This window comes from Ahaetulla prasina, chromosome 1, assembly GCF_028640845.1.
Source record: "Ahaetulla prasina isolate Xishuangbanna chromosome 1, ASM2864084v1, whole genome shotgun sequence".
Lineage (NCBI taxonomy): Eukaryota > Metazoa > Chordata > Lepidosauria > Squamata > Colubridae > Ahaetulla > Ahaetulla prasina.
The window spans coordinates 121,890,241-121,910,782 of NC_080539.1; positions in this window are offsets into that span (position 1 = coordinate 121,890,241).

Sequence of the window (20,542 nt, forward strand, 5' to 3'; positions counted from 1 at the left end):
GTATTTTCCTCTCCCTTCTTTATTAATTTATCATATTTAGTAATTGCTTATCTCCTTCATAGAACTGCTCTGGATGGCATACAGATAGTTTTAGCCAGTACCCCAGCATTCTGCTAGAGTATCCAATTTCCCAGCACCTTTTCAGCCTACTATTAGCACATTTTATTCTTCACCCAGAACTCAAACATAAAATGTGTGTAAAAATATCCTTTAAAAAAAAATGAAGCATGGACTGCTTTCTGGACTGGTTCCCTAAGTAATGATCAAATCTGGGCATTGTCCTGAAAGGAATTTTGCCATTATATCACAAGACAGCTAAATCAAAGTTAATCCAAATAAGAATTGGTGCCATTCTGCAAAAGCGGAGACAGGAACTGCGGCAAAATGATTGTGAAATATTGCAAGAATTCATCATGCTTGTTCATGTGAGTAAGACTCAGAAGGGAATTTATCAAAAATATGCTGAGTGGCTGCTGAAATGTTTATATATCAAAATTCAGAAAGAACAGAACAGCGTTTATCCTTAATCCTCGGTTTGTTTAGGAATTTATTCTTCTGGGTTGTGAAATAAAACTGTCCCCTGCCACAAAATGTGAATGAAAAGTGTTATGGAGCACATCAAATTGTCCTAGCTTTGAACTAATTCTCCCCATAATTGGCCTGAATGGGATTCTTTCAACTCTAATTTATTTTTATTTATTTATTTATTTTCGTCAAACATGTATTTTATGACAGATACAAGTGTAAACATAATTATAAACACATGTAAAGGGTATGAATAAAAGAAAACATTAGGACAGGGACCATAGGCATGCTGGTGCGCTTATGCACGCCCCTTACAGACCTCTTAGGAATGGGGTGAGGTCTACAGTAGACAGTCTAAGGTTAAAGTTTTGGGGATTTGGGGAAGAAACCATAAAGTCAGGTAGTGCATTCCAGGCATTGACAACTCTATTACTGAAGTCGTATTTTCTGCAGTCTAGTTTGGATCGGTTTACCATGAGTTGGTATCTATTGTGTGCTCTTGTATTGTTTTGGTTGAAGCTAAAGTATTCATTGGCTGATAGGACATTGAAGCAGATGATTTTATGTACTATGCATAGGTCAGACCGAAGATGATGAAGTTCTAAGTTATCTAAGCCCAAAATTTTTAGTCTGGTGGCATGAGGTATTTTGTTGCGAGCAGAGGAGTGGAGGACTCTTCTTGTGAAATATCTCTGGACACATTCAATTGTATTAATGTCTGACATGCAGTGTGGGTTCCAGACAGATGAGCTGTATTCAAGAATTGGTTTGGCAAAAGTTTTGTATGTCCTAGTTCAATATTAAGAAAGTTGTCAAAACTTCCATCAATAAGAAAAGGTTGTTAAAAAGTTATTTTCTAAATTTCAGGAGTATCCAGGCATGAACAACTAGATCCACACATGTAGAGTTCAAACTAGTAGCTTCTTTATTGTTCTCTGCTGATAATACAGGACTCTCACCAGACTGGCAGCTTTCACCTAGGAAAATCAGATAAGACTCTAAGGCATTCAAGAGAGTTCAGACCTACCGATAGTCCTTTTATATTTATGTGGTAAATCCAGGCTGATTCCTCACTTAAGCTCTTCTCCCATCTAAGGTGGTCACTTTCCAACACCTGTTTAAATTTAATGGGAAGCTATGGGAGGCTTACTCATAGTTAGTAGTTGTCTTCTCACATAGTGGATCAAGCAGTCTCCATAAAGATGCAGTGAATTTCTAAAGCCCAGAGCATACTAAACCAATTTATTCTCTCCCCCCCACCCCCATAAACAACCTTTTGCAAGTGCCTACAGTCTCTACATATAGTTCTAGTAATTGTATCCTTCTCCTTTTCTTGATGGTAACTTGATTCCTTTTTTCATGGGTGGACTTCGGGCCCATCTGGCTCAACTTAATCCAAATATGTTGGCTAGCCAGATCTTGATTTGCTCTCAGCCAAATCTACTACAGAGTTCTTTCATGAATGAAACTCCACATGCTCTACAGAGACCAAGTTGTCAACCAGTGCTCTTGTCTTCTTTGCACATCATGCCTTTTGCTTATTCAAAGTGGTCTTCCTAATACCAAAGAGGGAGGATTTTGACCTTGCTGGTTTCAAACATTTTTCCTCCGTTTCTTCTTCCCATGCTTACTTTTCCTCCTGTGTCACATCTCAACCGATATGTTTCTCAGTTAAGTCTCTGCCTCTTTCCCCAAGCAAGGTTCCTTTGCTCCATTTTATCCCCTCTCCATACTATCTCAATTTTAGGGGCTGGGGCTAATTAAAGTATAGCTGGACATCAAGTGCTCTAGGGCGAGATTCTTTTCTGTTCCAACAATCTTTACCTCAATTTACTCCCCATCTCTAAGGATACAATTTCTTGCATTCTGTATCTTAGCAACTTAACCTTTCACCTTTTCTGCTTTGCATCTTTTCACTACAACCACTGAGTTGCACATACCTGGCCTGAATGCTGAGAACTGAAAGCATTGATCAGATTGTAGGGTGAATTTTCCAACTGTAATGTTTTTTTTATCTTTCTCATATGCATTCTTCTTTGGTATACATCTAGGGCAGGGTGTTAAACTTGATTTCATTGGCCTCGGTGTGTGTGTGTGTGTGTGGCCAGGGTAGGCATAGCCAGCTCAATGTCACTCGTGTTGGGGGCACCTGCAGTGGCCCAGGCAGGACTGGGAGGATCTTCCTGCAGCCCGCTGCCAGCAAAAATGGAGCTCAGGAGGCTGTGCGCAGCCCTTCTGAGCTCCATTTTCACTGGAAGAGGTACTGCAGGCCAGTCCTTCACTATTTGCAGGGAGGCTTTGCAGGCCAGATCTAAGCACCCCATGTGCTAGATCCGACCTGGGGGCCTTGAGTTTGACACCCCTGATCAAGGGATATTCAATTACCCTTTGCTTTCCATTTCTATTTACCTTTCCCTTTTGGGGGAAACACACAAATGCACCCAGGTGAAATGTGAGCCCCTTGAGAAGGGTGCATAAGGCCTAAACAGCCACAGAGGTTTAAAATTTCACTGTACATTGTCAGTAAGAACATCTTTTTAAATCTAGGATGCTTGGGAATGATGTCAAATCACAGTAGGCCATTTTAGACGGCGTGGAAAAATGATAATCTCCCCGTAGCCCTCCTCTCCTGAGCAGAATTTGAATTAGAGCATCGCTCTGGTAGATTATGAATAACAGAGAAATGGACTCCCAAGTACAAGAATCCCATCTAAAAAGGCAATTGCTTGGAGCAATTTTTTTTTTTTTAATTTGAAGGATGAAACTCTTACGCCTTTATGACTGTGACTGTGAAGTGAAAATCACAGAAAGTTGGTAACTTCAGGCTGAGGTTGAATTAGAAAGGTAAAAGAATAGATGACAAGGGATCAAAATGAGCTTCCTGCCAAGGCTGCTTCAAAAGCCTTTCCATCAAGCTATGCACTTCTGCATATTGCCATGCGAATAAAGCTCACACTTCAAATGCAAACTATTTATGCTCTCTTTCTTCCTAGGTTGGTTTGTTTATGTTTTAATACAGGTGACTGGGAGTCTATCACCATCCTATGTCTGGAAAATGCCTGTAGCTTCATTATTTATGAGCTGCCATGCTATTTTTCTGCCAAAGGCCCATTTGTTCTGCACATTACCCAAGTGACTAGTTGCGGCAACATCAATGGAACTGAAAAGTAATGCTCACACATGGTTGAATATCTTTATTGAGGTAGAGTTATCTTCCCAATATATCCATGTGTGAAATAGAACGCGTCAAATCACAGATCTGTAGGGGCATCAATAAAACAAACCGCAAACTTTATAAACTATCTGATTCCAAGGAACAGGGAACGCAGCTATTTCAACATTACAGTTTTGTTTTTTGTTTTTTTTAGAAATCCTCTACCTTTGAATCATCCTTTTGATAATATTTATTACCAAGGCTCACATGTCCAGTGGGTGAGGACAAGATATTAGCAGATTTGTAGTTATGGGGATCAATGTCAGGGTAGCAGAGTTTCCCATTTTAAAAACTGGGTTCAGACAAAAAAAAAAGCTGTGAGGGCAGAAGAGTTGATCCTTTGTGAATTAAAACAATCATCGGTATTTCGGAATCAAATCCCCACAGGTTTAGTCATCAATAATATTTGAAGCTTCAACATTGACATATTGCAGAGTTTAAGTAGATCAGAACTGTCCATATATCATCTGAATTGTGACTGACATAATATTTTTGATTTTCTTATATAGATTGCTTAAAATTAGGCATTATCATTGGTCACTGTGACACTACTACCTGTCTCTCCCAATGGCCCATATGCTGACTCTATACAGCAAGGCTGTCAAACTCATGGCCCACAGGCCAAATGCTGGCCATGCCCACTCCCAGTTTAGCAGCAAAGGGAGGGAAAAGTCCTGATACGTCACATGATGCCACTAAGACAGCATGAGTTTGACACCCTGCTTTATAGAATTAAGATCTGAGAAGCATCCTCATTTCTTTCTTTGTGCTTTACAGTGTTTAAAGGGACATTCTGTAGCCCTATATACTGTACAACATTTATGAGATTTTAATATATTTGTGATTAAATAGCTTGCGTAGCAGCATAGCTGATCCATGGAAGAGTCAAGATTTAAACCACTGTTTCCAGAAATCCTTTAGGTCATCACACCCTGGCCCCTTCTCCTATCCCATTGAGTAATGGCTTAGTAATTCTCCCTGTCACCATCTATTTGTAAGGATGCAGTACTTTATATCCTTTCTCTTAACCCTAGTGGGTGGGAGAAAAAAGGCTCCCATACCTTGTTTTATTGTCCATAATTTCTTGTGACTAGCATTATCATCTCCTCTTAAAAACAATTTGCTTAACAAGGAATAAAAAGTAGGCTTTGGAATTTTTTTTTAAAGAAAAAATATTAGCAGAGATGGTAATGCTAAATATTAAAATTGTAAACGTGCAAGCTTGCAAAGGACAGCCTACATAAACTATAAGGTACAACTGTTGGCAAATTAATTAAACTGAAAAAAGCCCAAAATATATCAAGATTACTAGTGGTTTTGTATAGTAAGAGAGGTTCCGAAGGGTGGCATATTAGCAAGGGTTGAGTGCAATATGGCTGTTTTGTGGGATTGGTAATGCAGATTTTGTTTGGATCCCTTGCAACCATTGTGGCTGCAATAACCCCTTTGTTATTTAGGGTGAGGTCAGGAAGCTTGCACAGGATTTATTGCCTCCCTAGTCCTTCACAAAACCCTGGGGGTACCCATTTCACATGCCATACCTGGAGGTTTGTAAAACCATGCAGAAACTGAAGAGATTCTAAAGCTGCTACAAAGACTGTGCAGGGGTAGGGAGGGCTGGGTGGAAATTGTGAAAGTACTGTTAAAGGCACAAAGCGGTTGTGGAGGATTTGGGGGAAGTGTAGTATTCACACTTATTTCAGGCTGGGATTTAGTATGGAGATGGTCACACTTGTTCATGACCTTCGGCACAAGAGATGGTGGTGCTGTATCCATCCTTGTGCTCCTTGATCTTTCAGTGATTTTCAGTATTATTTACCATGGTATCTCTTTGACTCAATCTTTCCCATCCTAATGCTGGGAGAGATTGATGGCAAAAGGAGAAGGAGACAACAGAGAATGAGGTGGCTAGATGGAGTCACTGAAGCAGTAGGCATGAGCTTAAATGGATTCCAGAGGATGGTAGAGGACAGGAAGGCCTGGAGGAACATTGTCCATGGGATTGTGATGGGTCAGACATGACTTCGCAACTAACAACAACAACAATAACAACATATCTTTGAAGCAGCTTCGAGGGTTGGAAATGGAAGGCATTGTTTAAAATGATTTTCCTCCTTTCTCTGTGGCTGGTTTCAAACAGTTTTAACAAAGCAGAGGGGAGATTTTATCCATCGCTTCTCATTTGTGGGGAGTTGAACACTTCTACATTCTGTCTCCTTTTGTTTAATATCCATAAGAAACCACTGGATGAGATTAGTCACAGGTTTGGAGTCAGATATTATCAATAAGTGGATTGTACCCACTGCTGATTTAGGGGCATGTATGCCTCTAGGATGATTGAGGGCACTACCTCCCACCAATGCACCACCAAAAATTGCATTTTTAGAATGATTTGGAAGGAGGGGCAGTATCGGCACCCCCTAACCTTTGCCGTCCTAGCCTAAATCTGGCCTGTTGACACCCAGTTATACAGTATATCTAAACTTGTAGCAAATTGAATCTAGGGATTCCCTTGGATTATGAGCTTCTATTCATAGAGTATGTGGAAGCAATAGTCACGAGACCTTTGCAAAGGAATATCTTAAGTGCCAGTTATGCTTTTTCCTGGACTGAGAAGCCCAACATTTATGCCCTAGTCATCTCACAATTGAGTTACTGAAATGTACACTGCATGGGACTATACTAGACCCGTGCGCTCTCACAGGGAAGGACTCCTCAGGGTGCCAGGGGTGCCAGGGTGCCAGGCAGTGCCGACTAGCGACACCCAGGGGAAGGGCCTTTTCTGTGGGGGCTCCCACCCTCTGGAACGAACTTCCCCCAGGACTTCGCCAACTTCCTGACCTTCGAACCTTTCGCCGCGAGCTTAAGACATATCTGTTTATTTGCGCAGGACTGGACTAGGGTTTTAAATTTTGAATTTGGTTTTAATTGGGGTTTTATTACTTTTATTGCTATTTTAAATATTTGGCCTTATTTAATAAGTTTTTTAATTGATATTTTATTCTGTATCTATATGTATGTTTTTTTATCAGGCTGTAAACCGCCCTGAGTCCCTTGGGAGATAGGGCGGTATAAAAATGCGAATAAATAAATAAATAAATAAATAAATAAATACTGGAAGCTACAGCTGATCCAAAGTACAGTGGTGCAGGTAATGAAAAGGCTGGTATATATATATATATCTTTGTGATTCTACTGCTTTACAAGCTGTACCAGTGTTGTGACCCAGGTTCCTGGACCCGGACTCCTGGACTCGGATGATTCAGAAAGTGAGGGAGAAGACCTGGCCAGCCCTGCTTCTCTTGAGCCCTTTCCTTCCCTGGCACCCACTCAAAGGGAGGAGGAGGGGCCGGCAAAGCCTGATTCTCGGGAGCCTCCTTCTGATTTGGCAACGCCCCAAGAACAGTTTTGGAGTGATGCAAGATTACGTAGGCGTGATCGGCGTGCGCAGCAGCGGAAGAGTTGGGACAAAGCCAAGTCATAATTGTCATGCAGTGACATCTGCAGAGACTATAAATAGGAGGCGGGACTTCCTGGTTTTTTGTCTTGGACAAAGCAATGAATTGGCGCGAGCTAACGGTCTCAATGGAGGGAAGAATCTATTCGTGAGTAATTCTGGCCTTATCTATAATTTCCTCGTTATCTCCAGAAACTTGGCAGGCCCGTGGGTAGACGTGGCCAGGACATGTATCTATGTAATAAAAGGAGAAAAGGAGGCCTCTGACTGACACTTTGCTGGGAGTATTAGGGGGAGGGAAACAGAACATTTTGTCCAAGACCCGACTAAAACATCTTCCACCAAAGATGGACCAGCAGCAGGTACAGCAGCAGTTAGAGCAGCTACAAGCAGCTAATCAACAGCTCCAGCAGCAAGTGGCTCACTTGGCAGGCCAACTTGCTGCTAGGAATGTGCCTGCAGCCCCCCCCATCCTCCCACTCCTCCTCCTCATCGCAAGTGCCCGATAACCGTGCCGGATAAGTTTTCTGGGCAGCCTGAGATGTTCCCGACCTTCTTGGGACAGTGCCAGCTCTACATGGCTATGAGGCCAGAGGATTTCCCAGACGACCGGGCTAAGGTGGCCTTCGTGATTAACCTTCTTTCCGGCTCGGCTGCTCGATGGGCCACGCCCCTCTTGCTCCAGGACAGCCCCCTGCTGGCGGACCAACAGCGTTTTGGCAGCACCTCGCACCATGTATGAGGACCCGTTCGAATGCTGGCGGCAACCAGGCGCCTTAAGGAACTCAGTCAAGGGAAACGCCCCTGCAGGAGTACATCGCTGAATTTCGTCTTTTGTGCCAGGACTCTGACTGGAATGATGCAGCGCTGGTGGGCGCGTTCAGGAGGGACTCTCAGAGGAATTGCAAGACGAGCTGGCCCGCGTGGGCGCCGCGGACCCTCGACAACTTGGTGCCCTTTGTCTCCGCCTCGATGCCCGTCTGCAACGGCGACCGTCCGTCGCACCCCGGGACCCTCCGTCGACATCTGCACCCCACTTCCTGCACCACCAGCACCCAGGGTCGCCCCACGTTTTGTAACCGCTGCGGAAGAGCCCATGGAGTTGGGAGCGGCCAGACCTCGCCTGACAGCCCAGGAGCGGAACCGAGGCGCCAAGGGGATTGTGCCTGTACTGTGGGGAGCCCGCCACTTCGCCGCTTCTTGCCCCAGAAAGCGGCGGGCACGACGCCAGTCCCCGAATCACAGCGTGACCAATCGAAGCGGAGCAGGCCCGACCTGGGAAACCCTAGGTCGGGCACGTACTAAACCCCACTGGACGTTCGGAAGTAGACTCTGGGCCCCTCGGCATCTGATTCTGGACACACGGATATGGTTGGGGAACCAGTCGGACGGGCTCCAGGCGCATGCGCTGGTGGACTCAGGGCCACAACAAACTTTATGGACCAGGCCTTTGTGACCCAGTTTGCGGTCCCGTGGTTCCGTGGACCCTCCGATGCGGTAGAGACAATTGATGGGCAAGAACTGGTGTCCGCCCCATTAAATTTGCCACCCAGCCTTTGCGCCTGGCTATTGGGGACCATGAGGAGGCGATCCAGTTTTATGTCACGGCGGACCTTCATTTTCCCTTGGTCCTTGGGATGGCCTGGCTTCGGACCCACGATCCTCAGGTGGCCTGGTCGCGAACGCCATCTCTTTCCGAGTCTGCAGTGCGTCGATCACATCCGCCACACCTGTGCCGGCCAGAACGTCCCCACCGCTGCCATCACCTTGCCTCCTGAGCTGACGGACTTCGCCCGGCGTGTTCAGCGAGAAGGAGGCGGACCGACTACCCCGCATCGGCCCTACGATTGCCCGTGGACCTTCTGCCCAACGCACCACTGCCTGTGGGACGCCTGTATTCCATGTCGGAGCCCGAGTTGGCCGCCTCAGGGACTTCCTGGACAAAAACCTGGCCCGAGGTTCATCCGCCTTCAAAGTCCCTCTCGGCCCCGGTCCTCTTCGTGAAGAAGAAGACAGGGGACTTGCGCCTATGCTGTGATTACCGCCGGCTAAACGCCATTACGGTGCAGAATCGCTACCCCCTGCCGCTCATCCCGGAGCTACTGGAGAGGTTGCGGGAGGCCACGATCTTCACCAAGCTCGATCTTCGGGGGGCCTACAACCTGGTGCGGATGCGAGAAGGAGACGAATGGAAGACGGCATTCGGCACCCGATACGGACACTACGAATACACTGTCATGCCATTTGGGTTGACCAACGCTCCTGCCGTTTTCCAGCACTTCATGAACGACGTGTTCCGAGACATGTTGGATCGGTTCGTGGTTATCTACCTGAGCGACATCCTGATTTACTCCCGGTCCAGGGAAAGCCACCTTCGACACGTCGGTCTGGTTCTGCAACGCTTGCGGGAGCAACAACTCAATGCGAAGCTGGAGAAATGCGTCTTCTTCCGGACTTCCATAGAATTCCTCGGGCATATCATCTCGCCCGAGGGCATAGCAATGCACCCATGTAAAGTAGAAGCTTTGTGTAGCTGGGAAGCCCCTCGTCGGGCGAAGGATGTTCAGCGCTTGCTGGGCTTCGCCAACTACTACCGGACCTTCATCCCGGGCTTCGCCACACTGACGGCTCCACTTACCCAGCTCCTCAGGAAGAAGGTTGCGTTCCGGTGGGGTCCCCCGCAGCAAGAAGCATTCACAGCCCTCAAGAAAGCCTTCGTCATGGAACCCGTCCTGAGGCATCCTGACCCGCTCCGGCCTTTTGTGGTGGAAACAGACGCGTCCAATGTGGCTCTGGGAGCGGTGCTGCTACAGGCTCCGACGAATGGTGGCACACTTTTTCCCTGCGCTTACTACTCCCGGAAACTCAATCCTTCCGAGCGCAACTACACTATCTGGGAAAAAGAGTTGCTGGCTATCAAGGCTGCATTCGAGACTTGGCGACATCATCTGGAGGGGGCCCGACATCAGGTGGAGGTCCGAACGGACCATCGGAATCTCGAGCACCTCACCACAGCTCGGAAGTTGAACCAGCGGCAGATCCGGTGGTCGTTGTTTTTGCCCGGTTCAACTTCCGCGTGACCTACATTCCCAGCGGTCACAACCGGGCGGATGCCCTGTCCCGCAAGCCGGAGTATCTCTGCGCCAAGGACCCCTTCCTCCACGGACGGTGCTGCCATCAGAAGCCTTGGCCGCAGCACAGGAACCAGTGGACTTGCGGGCCCAGGTGCGAGAGGTGCAGCACCAGGTCGCCTGGTTGCAGCAAAGGAGAGTGGAGGTGGGCCCCGCGTCTCCTTGGACCTTGGAGGAGGACTTACTCAAGTTTCAGGTGCGATTATAGGTGCCACTCCGAGCCCTCGTCATGACCCAGTGCCACGACAACCCTGCAGCAGGACATTTTGGGTTCTTCAAGACCCTCCACCTGGTGACACGGACCTTTTGGTGGCCCCGAGTGCGGCATGATATACATGCCTACGTGACATCCTGCGTACCGTGCCGGCAAGCCAAGGCCGCCACGGGGGCCCCTCCCGGGCTCCTCCAGCCCTTGCCGACACCCGACAGACCCTGGGGGGCGATCTCTATGGACTTCCTGACAGACCTGCCGCCGTCCTCTGGGTTCACCACGGTGCTGGTGGTGGTGGACATGCTCACCAAGATGGCACACTTCATCCCATGCCGCGGACTGCCCACAGCCGCAAAAACGGCCCATCTCTTTCTGCAGCACATCTTCCGCCTCCATGGTCTACCGGACAGTAGTTCACAGCCCGCTTCTGGAAGAGCCTGATGGCCGCGTTGGAGGTGCAGGTGTGTCTGTCGTCATCGCACCATCCGGAGACCGACGGGGGTACAGAGAAGGTCATCGGTATACTGGAACAGTATCTCCGTTGCTTCATCAACCAGCAATAGGACAACTGGGCCGACTACCTGTCCCTGGCGGAGTTTGCTTTTAACAACTCTCAGCACACCTCTACTCAGATGACCCCGTTCTTTGCCAATGTGGGGTACCATCCGCGGCTCTTCCCTCTGGCACCACCAGACTCTCCTGTTCCCGAAACGCAGACCTTCCTGACGGAATTGCATGCGGTCCAACAGTTGGTACGTCAGCAGCTGAATCGGGCAAAGGAGGATTACAAACGGTCCGCCGACCGCTCCCGACGGGCAACGCCCCCGCTGGCAGTTGGAGACCGGGTGTGGCTCTCCACCAAACACCTCCCGTCCAACCGCCCGGTAAAGAAGTTGGACCACCGATTCATCGGCCCGTTCCCTGTCGAGGCAGTCATCAACCCAGTAGCCTACCGACTGACCCTGCCACGATCCATGCGGATCCACCCCGTTTTTCACCGGTCCCTTCTGGTTCCTGAGGCCACACCGAGTCCCCTTCGGTGCCCAACAGCACACGTCACTGTCGCCGAGGACGGATCGGAGGAATACGAAGTCCACAGCATACGAGACTCCCGCTGGCTGAAGGGTCGTTTCCAATATTTGATCGCGTGGAAGGGATACGGGACTGATTTCTCCTGGGTAGATGCCTCCGACGTTCATGCCCCTGACCTGGTGCAGGCCTTCCATGAGCAGAACCCAGCCCCACCGCATCCCGATCGTCAGCCCCGGGGGAAGGGCCCTGCGGTGAGGGATAGTGTTGTGACCCAGGTTCCTGGACCCGGACTCCTGGACTCGGATGATTCAGAAAGTGAGGGAGAAGACCTGGCCAGCCCTGCTTCTCTTGAGCCCTTTCCCTCCCTGGCACCCATTCAAAGGGAGGAGGAGGGGCCGGCAAAGCCTGATTCTCGGGAGCCTCCTTCTGATTTGGCAACGCCCCAAGAACAGTTTTGGAGTGATGCAAGATTACGTAGGCGTGATCGGCGTGCGCAGCAGCGGAAGAGTTGGGACAAAGCCAAGTCATAATTGTCATGCAGTGACATCTGCAGAGACTATAAATAGGAGGCAGGACTTCCTGGTTTTTTGTCTTGGACAAAGCAATGAATTGGCGCGAGCTAACGGTCTCAATGGAGGGAAGAATCTATTCGTGAGTAATTCTGGCCTTATCTATAATTTCCTCGTTATCTCCAGAAACTTGGCAGGCCCGTGGGTAGACGTGGCCAGGACATGTATCTATGTAATAAAAGGAGAAAAGGAGGCCTCTGACTGACTCTTTGCTGGGAGTATTAGGGGGAGGGAAACAGAACAACCAGTTGGTTTCCAGGTGCAGTTCAATTTATTAGTTATCACCTTTAAACCTCTTCATGGTATAGGTCCTGGCTATCTGAGGGAGTGCTCTGACCTAGGCTTCCTGATACAGTAAAAGCACACAATGAGTCCCAAAAGCCCCCTTTTTATTTCAACGGCTGTGAATTCTGCTCATTCAGAGACAGTTCATTCTCAATCTGTTCATTCACAGTTGTAAAATAGTTGTACAAATAGTTGTAAAGAGTCTGACAGAAGTCTGCCACAGTTCTTCAGGATAAATCTGATAAGCATCCACCTTTATCTCCCTTGATACGCTGCCAATACCTAATTGGCAATTAACTTTGCAAGGCCGCACAGAACACAGAGTCAAAATGGAGCTGCAGTATTGAAACCAGCCAGCATGAACAACAGTTGCTTCCTGCAAAGGCCCACATGCCTTTGTTCCTTCTTTATGTCTTATGGGAGGGGCCAATCATCTCCAAATCCTACTCCCAAGTCATCCCTTTTGTTTTAACTGTTCTTGCCTTCTGGCAGCTCTGCACATATGCGCATTGGGAACAGGCTCCCCCTGTTCCTCTGCCTCACTGATGTCTGACTCTGGAGGCTCTGGAGTCCGCACATAACTCCCACATGTCCCTGGACCCATCTCTGCCTCCGATGCAGAGCCCTCATCCGAGCCTTCCCCAGACTCCAGGGCTGGCCCATGCTCCTCCCCAGCCTCCTCATTGTCTGACTCTGCTGCCAGCTCCGCAGGCGACCAGGGGATGACAACAGAGAACACATACAACTCCAGTTGTCTCAGACTGTGTGGTTCAGTTAGCAGTCACAGTTGGTGGATGTAATCCAAGCCAATCATGTCCTCCATGCAGGATAATCAATCAATAAGAATAGAGCTGGAAGGGACCTTGGAGGTCTTCTAGTCCAGCCCCTTGTTCAAGCAGGAGACCCTATACCATTTCAAATAGGTGTTGTCCAGTCTTTTCTTAAAAATCTCCAGTGATGAAACACCTACAAAACTTCTGAAGGCACTGGTTAATTATCCTCACTGTTAGGAAGTTTCTCCTTAATTTCAGGTTGATTCCATCCATCGTTTCTTGCCTTCTGTTGCTTTGGAAAGTAAGTTGAACCCTTCTTCTTTGCAACAGCCCTTAAAACACTGGAATACTGTTATCATGTCACCCCTAGTCCTTCTTTTCTTTAAACTAGCCATATCCAATTCCTGCAATAGAAAGAAACATTGTGCTTCCAGGCAAAAATAGACTTTCTTAATCAAAAGCCATGTTTAAAGTGAACTGAGTTTTATTTATTTATTTATTTATTTATTTATTTTGTCACAACATCATACAAAAAGATTATATAGTATATACACATATAAACATATATAGGAAGAAGAAAAGAAAAACAATAGGACAGGAACGGTAGGCACGTTTGTGCGCTTATGCACGCCCCTTATGGTCCTCTTAGGAATGGGGTGAGGTCAATAGTAGAAAGTTTTTGGTTAAAGCTGTTAGGATTATGGGAAGAGACCACAGAGTCAGGTAAAGTATTCCAAGCACTGATGATTCTGTTGCAGAAGTCGTATTTTCTGCAATCTAGATTAAAGCGGTTTACATTAAGTTTAAATCTATTGGTTGCCCTTGTATTATTGCAATTAAAGCTGAAGTAGTCTTTGACAGGAAGGACATTACAATAGATGATTCTGTGAGCTAAACTTAGGTCTTGTCAAGGCGACGGAGTTCCAAGTTTTCTAAGCCTAGGATTTCAAGTCTGGTGGGATAAGGTATTTTGTTGTTTTCAGAGGAATGGAGAACTCTTCTTGTAAAATATTTCTGGACACGTTCAATTGTATTGATGTCAGAGATGTGGTGAGGGTTCCAAACAGGTGAGCTGTATTCTAGAATTGGTCTAGCAAATGTTTTATATGCTCTGGTTAGTAGTGTGGTGTTTTGGAAAAGAAGCTGCAAAATTAGGTTTACAACTCTTAGAGCTTTTTTGCTATGTAGTTGCAGTGGGCTTTGGCACTTAGATCATTTGACATGAAAACTCCAAGGTCTTTAACGGATGGGGTCGTCTGTAAGGTAATGTCCATCTAGTATGTACTTAGTTTTAGAGTTCTTTTTCCTATATGTAAGACTGAGCATTTGCTGGTTGAAATTTGAGCTGCCAATTTTAGACCAAGCGGTTAGATGGTCAAGGTCGTTTTGAATGATAGAAGTGTTGTCTGTGGTGTTAAATAGTTTGACATCGTCAGCAAAGAGAACACAATTACTTGAGATATGGTCACAAAGATCATTAATGTATAGAATAAAGAGTGTTGGTCCAAGGACGCTGCCTTGAGGAACGCCACTCTTGACAGGAACAGGATTTGATAAAGCATTGCCAATTTTGACCACTTGTTGTCTGTTAGACAGAAAAGCAGATATCCATTTGTGGAGGGGTCCTGAGATGCCATAGGATGTTAGTTTAAGGAGAAGTTTATCGTGTACTACTGAGTCAAAAGCTTTGCAGAAGTCTATGTAGATTGCATCTATTGATTTGCCTTGATCTAGATTTGAAGTCCATATGTTTTTGCAGTGGAGAAGTTGTAAGTTACATGATAACTTTTTCCTGAAACCAAATTGTTTGTTGGAGAGTAGGTTGTTAGTTTCTAAGTGTGAGGTAATGGATTGATTGATGATAGATTCCATGACTTTGCAGGTGACGCAGCAAAGGGAGATCGGTCTGTAGTTTTCGACTAAGCTGGGGTCTCCTTTTTTGAAGATGGGGATGACTGTGGCTAGTGACCAAAGTTTGGGAAGAGAACTGGTAGTGAAAGCTTTATCAAAGATAAGAATTTGGTTGCAAATTCTACAGTTTTGCATTGCTTTACATGGCTCTGCAAAGTTTTGTGACAATGGTTTGAAAATTCTGCAGAAATTGAATGGTATGCTTTGTTCTTTTACTATTGTTATCTGACAGAGCAATTCCACAGGGGAACATATTCAGGTTATCTTCCTTACATATTTCATTTATACAACCATAATCCAATCACAAGCTATAAGCCATAAATTACTTGAAACTGAGTTTATTATAGACTAAGTTGTGTGTTATATACGGGGAGCACTTTTGCAAGGAGAGCGATTTATCATCTTTGGTAAAACTATGTCAAAGTTATATGTATTTTATACAACTAAGATCTGCCGATAATCCTCCAAGGAAAATAGGTTACTTGCTGCAAAATTCATATAAACTGGAACATATTCCACTTATCAGAGAGCAGTCATAGTGAGTGATAAAAAGGTGGTCTAGCATCTTTATAGGTTAAATTTGGAAGGAAACGTTAGCTGTTACTATTTTTTAAGGAATACTTAAGAATTTTAAAAGAAAAAGAATCCAGCCAAAGCTTGCTGGCATGAACATTAGCCTGGGCAGGACCATTCCTGTTCAAAGATTAGCCTGAAATGAATTACTGCAGCAATGTTGGATTCCTGCCCAGAGATAAAAAGCACCAGCAATACCATTTCAACAAGCAATAATTAATTACGTATGTAGCTTAACTCTAATTGTATGGGTTGGAAACAGTGGTGGAATGTGTAACAGTATTTTTATAAATGTGACAAAGAGATGCTTTAAGGTGAAATTATGTATCACTGATTTTGACCTTGGATAATGAAGGAAAGATTGATTAGAAATGATAAAATAAAATAAACCTAGTGGAGTTTATTGATAATATTTAGCTCATAAGTGTTCCATTTAGGGAGCAAAAAGTTGACTTTATGATAACTAAAAGTTCACTTTGTGTTACCTATCTTGGCTGGACTGTAGACCTCAGAGAAGCTAAGTAAGTATTGTATGCCTGTGGATAAATGAAGCAGGTCTTTGTCTTTGGCAAAAGTAAGAACTTCAGGACCTTGGAGAGCTCAATATAGAATAGAATAGAATAGAATAGAATTTTTTATTGGCCAAGTGTGACTGGACACACAAGGAATTTATGCTCTCAGTGTACATAAAAGATACGTTCATCAAGGTACAACATTTACAACACAAATGATGGTCAATATATCAATATAAATCATAAGGATTGCCAGCAACAAAGTTACAGTCATACAGTCATAAGTGGAAAGAGATTGGTGATGGGAACGATGAGAAGATTAATAGTAGTGCAGATTTAGTAAATAGTTTGACAGTGTTGAGGGAATTATTTGTTTAGCAGAGTGATGGCTTTCGGGAAAAAACTGTTCTTGTGTCTAGTTGTTCTGGTGTGCAGTGCTCTATAGCGTCGTTTTGAGGGTAGGAGTTGAAACAGTTTATGTCCTGGATGTGAGGGATCTGTAAATATTTTCACGGCCCTCTTCTTGATTCGTGCAGTATACAGGTCCTCAGTGGAAGGCAGGTTGGTAGCAATTATTTTTTCTGCAGTTCTAATTATCCTCTGAAGTCTGTGTCTTTCTTGTTGGGTTGCAGAACCGAACCAGACAGTTATAGAGGTGCAAATAACAGACTCAATAATTCCTCTGTAGAACTGAATCAGTAGCTCCTTGGGCAGTTTGAGCTTACTGAGTTGCGCAGAAAGAACATTCTATGTTGTCCTTTTTTGATGATGTTTTTGATGTTAGTTGTCCATTTTAGATCTTGCAATATAATAGAACCTAGAAATTTAAAGGTTTCTACTGTTGATACTGTGTTGTCTAGTATTGTGAGAGGTGGAAGTATGGAAGGGTTTCTCCTAAAGTCTACCACCATATAGAAAACTACCAGCTGAACTACCACCCAGTACAAAACCTGTTGCTCCAACACTTATGTAAACTCCTTAAGTAGGCATAAGAGTAAGGTTCTGCAAATATTTAAAAGGATACTTTCTCTGGACAAATAGTTCAGGGAAACACTCTGTTGAAATTGCTTCACACTATGGCATGTCAGCTTTGCTTCTAAGAGCATGTTGCTTTCACCCCTGCTTTAAAATCTTTTTGCAAGTCCAAAGTTTTGACAAGCTGTGCCAGAGAACAAGCTTCCATGCATTCACTGGCATGTTTTCACCAAAGCCCAAAGACTTCGCATTGGCAGGTGGCAGAGAAGAGATGGGGAGAAGCTTTGAGGCAATGTGAAACATTTTATCAAGCAAATTGTGTTACCTCTTTGCTTTAGTGAAGATAATATGAATCCCTTTGCTGAAGTGAATCTACAGTAGGTTGTTTTGCCAAATTTAAGTTTGCCTACTAAAATCCTTACCTCTCCTCCAGTTTTCTGCTTATTTTATACTTAAAGTACCTTTATCCTTTATGAAACCTGAGACTCTACATAAAAGAATCGCAAAGAATCCCATAAACTGAGCTTTTATGTTCACGGCTACATCCCAAGGCAAGAAAAGTTCAACACCTGTGGTCTAAACCTTGGATCTTCATAAGAGCCCTGATTAGCTCTTATTCCAGGAACAAGATAGTTAACAGTGTTTCTAATGAGCTGCAACTGATTTGGTAAATTGATCCCCGGTTCTAGGTTTGAGGTAATAAAGTATTGGCTCCAACTGTGGAGATCCAAGGTTTAGTCCCCCTCTGGGCACAAATAAGGCATTTTTTTGTCCAGCAGTCTGTTTTAGCCCAATCTGCATCACATTGCTCTTGTGGGACTAAAAAGAGGGGAGACCTCTATGTAATGTGCTTATGTTCATAAAAAGAAGACTAAAAGCTGCAGGAAGAATGCTGAATAAACCGTTAAATCTTTTTTAAAATCCAGATTGCTGTTTGTTTTGCTACCTATGTATTATTGTATCTGAGGTTAAGGTAAAGGTAAAGGTTCCTCTCGCACATATGTGCTAGTGTTTCCCAACTCTAGGGGATGGCACTCATCTCCAGTTCACTTATTTTTTCTACTTAGGAACCTGTGAACATCAACTGGAGGGCCAATTTGGACCTTGATTCTGGTAATTGTTTCATTCTAAATTGATCTTCTTGCTCCATCTGTGCTTATTCTTCTTGATCTGACCCAACTCCCTCTCCATCCCCCACACCCAAAAAAAATATTATTTGGACAGAGTTCCAGTTTTAGAAACGCTTTCTGAAGGTGAATAGCTGATGTCATGGTTCTCTTTATGGAAATGTTTGATCTTAAAGGAAGAAAAGGGTCATCATTAAAAGTCCCGCAGATTGCAAGGTCCAGACTATTTGGCTACATTAACCCCACAGGCCAGAAATTTCACATATTGTGTTTTTCAGGTTTTTCTCCCAGCTTTTATGTATTCTAAGAATGAAGAGTCTTCATTTTGGTAACTTTCATCTTGTATATGATATTCCTGTATTTGGAATAATTATACATATTTCATATATTTATCAGCTACAATCATCTCCAAAGCATGCTTGACAATTTCTCCAAATTATAAATTATTTAGTAAAATAATTAATTTAGTATTTGTTTATGTGAAAGGCAAAGTTGTGTTCAACATATCCTAAAAGTTCACAAAGAAATAATGACAGAATGACACTTTTTAAAGGGGGTAGACTGAGTGCAAGGAGGAGGAAATTTAATATATAGTCAAGTAACAACAGAGAAGCACAGTTTTGAGCAAAAGTTCTATAAAAAATATAACTGTCTTGAAGAAGCCATTTGTGAACGCCAAACACTGGCCTTTAATCCAGGGGTGAAATCTATTATTTTTTTTGCTACCGGTTCTGTGGGCGTGGCTTGGTGGTCATGTGACCAGGTGGGTGTGGCCAACTTGTAAAATGTGGTGGAACTCACTTAACAATGCTCCTGCTTAGCAACTAAAATTTGGGGCACAATTGTGGTCATAACTTTCTTTCTTTCTTTCTTTCTTTCTTTCTTTCTTTCTTTCTTTCTTTCTTTCTTTCTTTCCCTAATTCTCTCTCTCCATTCCTCTTTCTTTCTCTCTGTCTCTCACATGCAAACACACACACATACACTTACCTGGTCTGGGCACATAGACAGAGCCTTTCCCGGGGAGTTTTCCTGTGCGGATGGTCCTGGCAGCAGCAGCGGCGGTGGTGGCGGCAGCAGCAGAGCTTGCCTGGGCTCTCCCGCCATCCCAGAACTGCACTGCATCAGGGAGTTTTCCCACGTGGACGATCCCGGCAGCAGTGGCAGTGGTGGCAGAGCTTGCCTGGGCTCTCCTGCCATCTTGGAACTGTGCTGCACCGGGGAGTTTTCCTGTGCAGCCATGGTGCTGACGGCGGCAGTAGTGGCAGAGCACACCCTTCCCTTCAGGGACCCGAAGGTGGGTGGCCCAGCCCAGAAGCGGTGCATTCCCCATCATGGGCTGGATGCGGGGGTGGAGGAAGGCAAGCGGGCAGCAGTCAGCCAAAGGCCCCACAGAAGCCAAGTGCAAAAGTCAAGCGTGCCAGGCCCAAAAGGCCAAGTGAGCCTTGCCAGATCCCCCTGAGGCCGAGCACAGTGGGTCTCCCTCCCCCCCATTGCCAACATCGGCTTACCTTCTAGATCCTCTCCCTGAAGCCCTGCCATTCTTCCCTCAGTTTCCTGCCTTCCACATGGCCTTCCGCTTGCCTACCTTCACAAGCTGGCCAAGGGGACGCCGGGAAGGCCGCATAGAAGGCAGGGAAGCATGGCAGGGCTGCGGGCCACAGACTAGTTTGGTGGTGTGGCCAACCAGCGATTGCTACCAGTTTTCCGAACCAGCCCCAATCTCTGCTACCTACGCACCCGATCCGATCCGGTAGCATTTCACCCCTGCTTTAATCCCTAATGTTTGAGAGTTTATCATGGCTCTTGCTTGCAAATGGAAGAGATTCCTGTAGATGCTATTCTTTTTTAAATTAGTGACCAAAATCTAATGCTAAGACAGAATTTTAAAACCATATGTTACAGATGTCTATGGAGATTTTCAGTCATCCATGTCACGGTTGTCCCAAAGGTGCTTTTTCAAAAGGCAACTGGACTTTTCTTTGTTGTTGTTTTTCCTTGAAGGTGTTTTGCTTCTTCATCCAGTCTCATCTGCCCCCACCATTCGGAACTGAAGAAGCTTCTTGGATAAAAAGCAAAATGTCTTCAAGAAAAAAAAAGTCCAGTTCCCTTTTCAAAAGGCAACTTTGGAACATACTGTATTTTACTGACAATCTCTGCTGAGATTAAAATGTTTTTAAAAAATATTTAGGTGTTTTTAGTAAACTGACCTCCATTAAAATATAGAGCACAAAAGTCTTTAAATTAGAG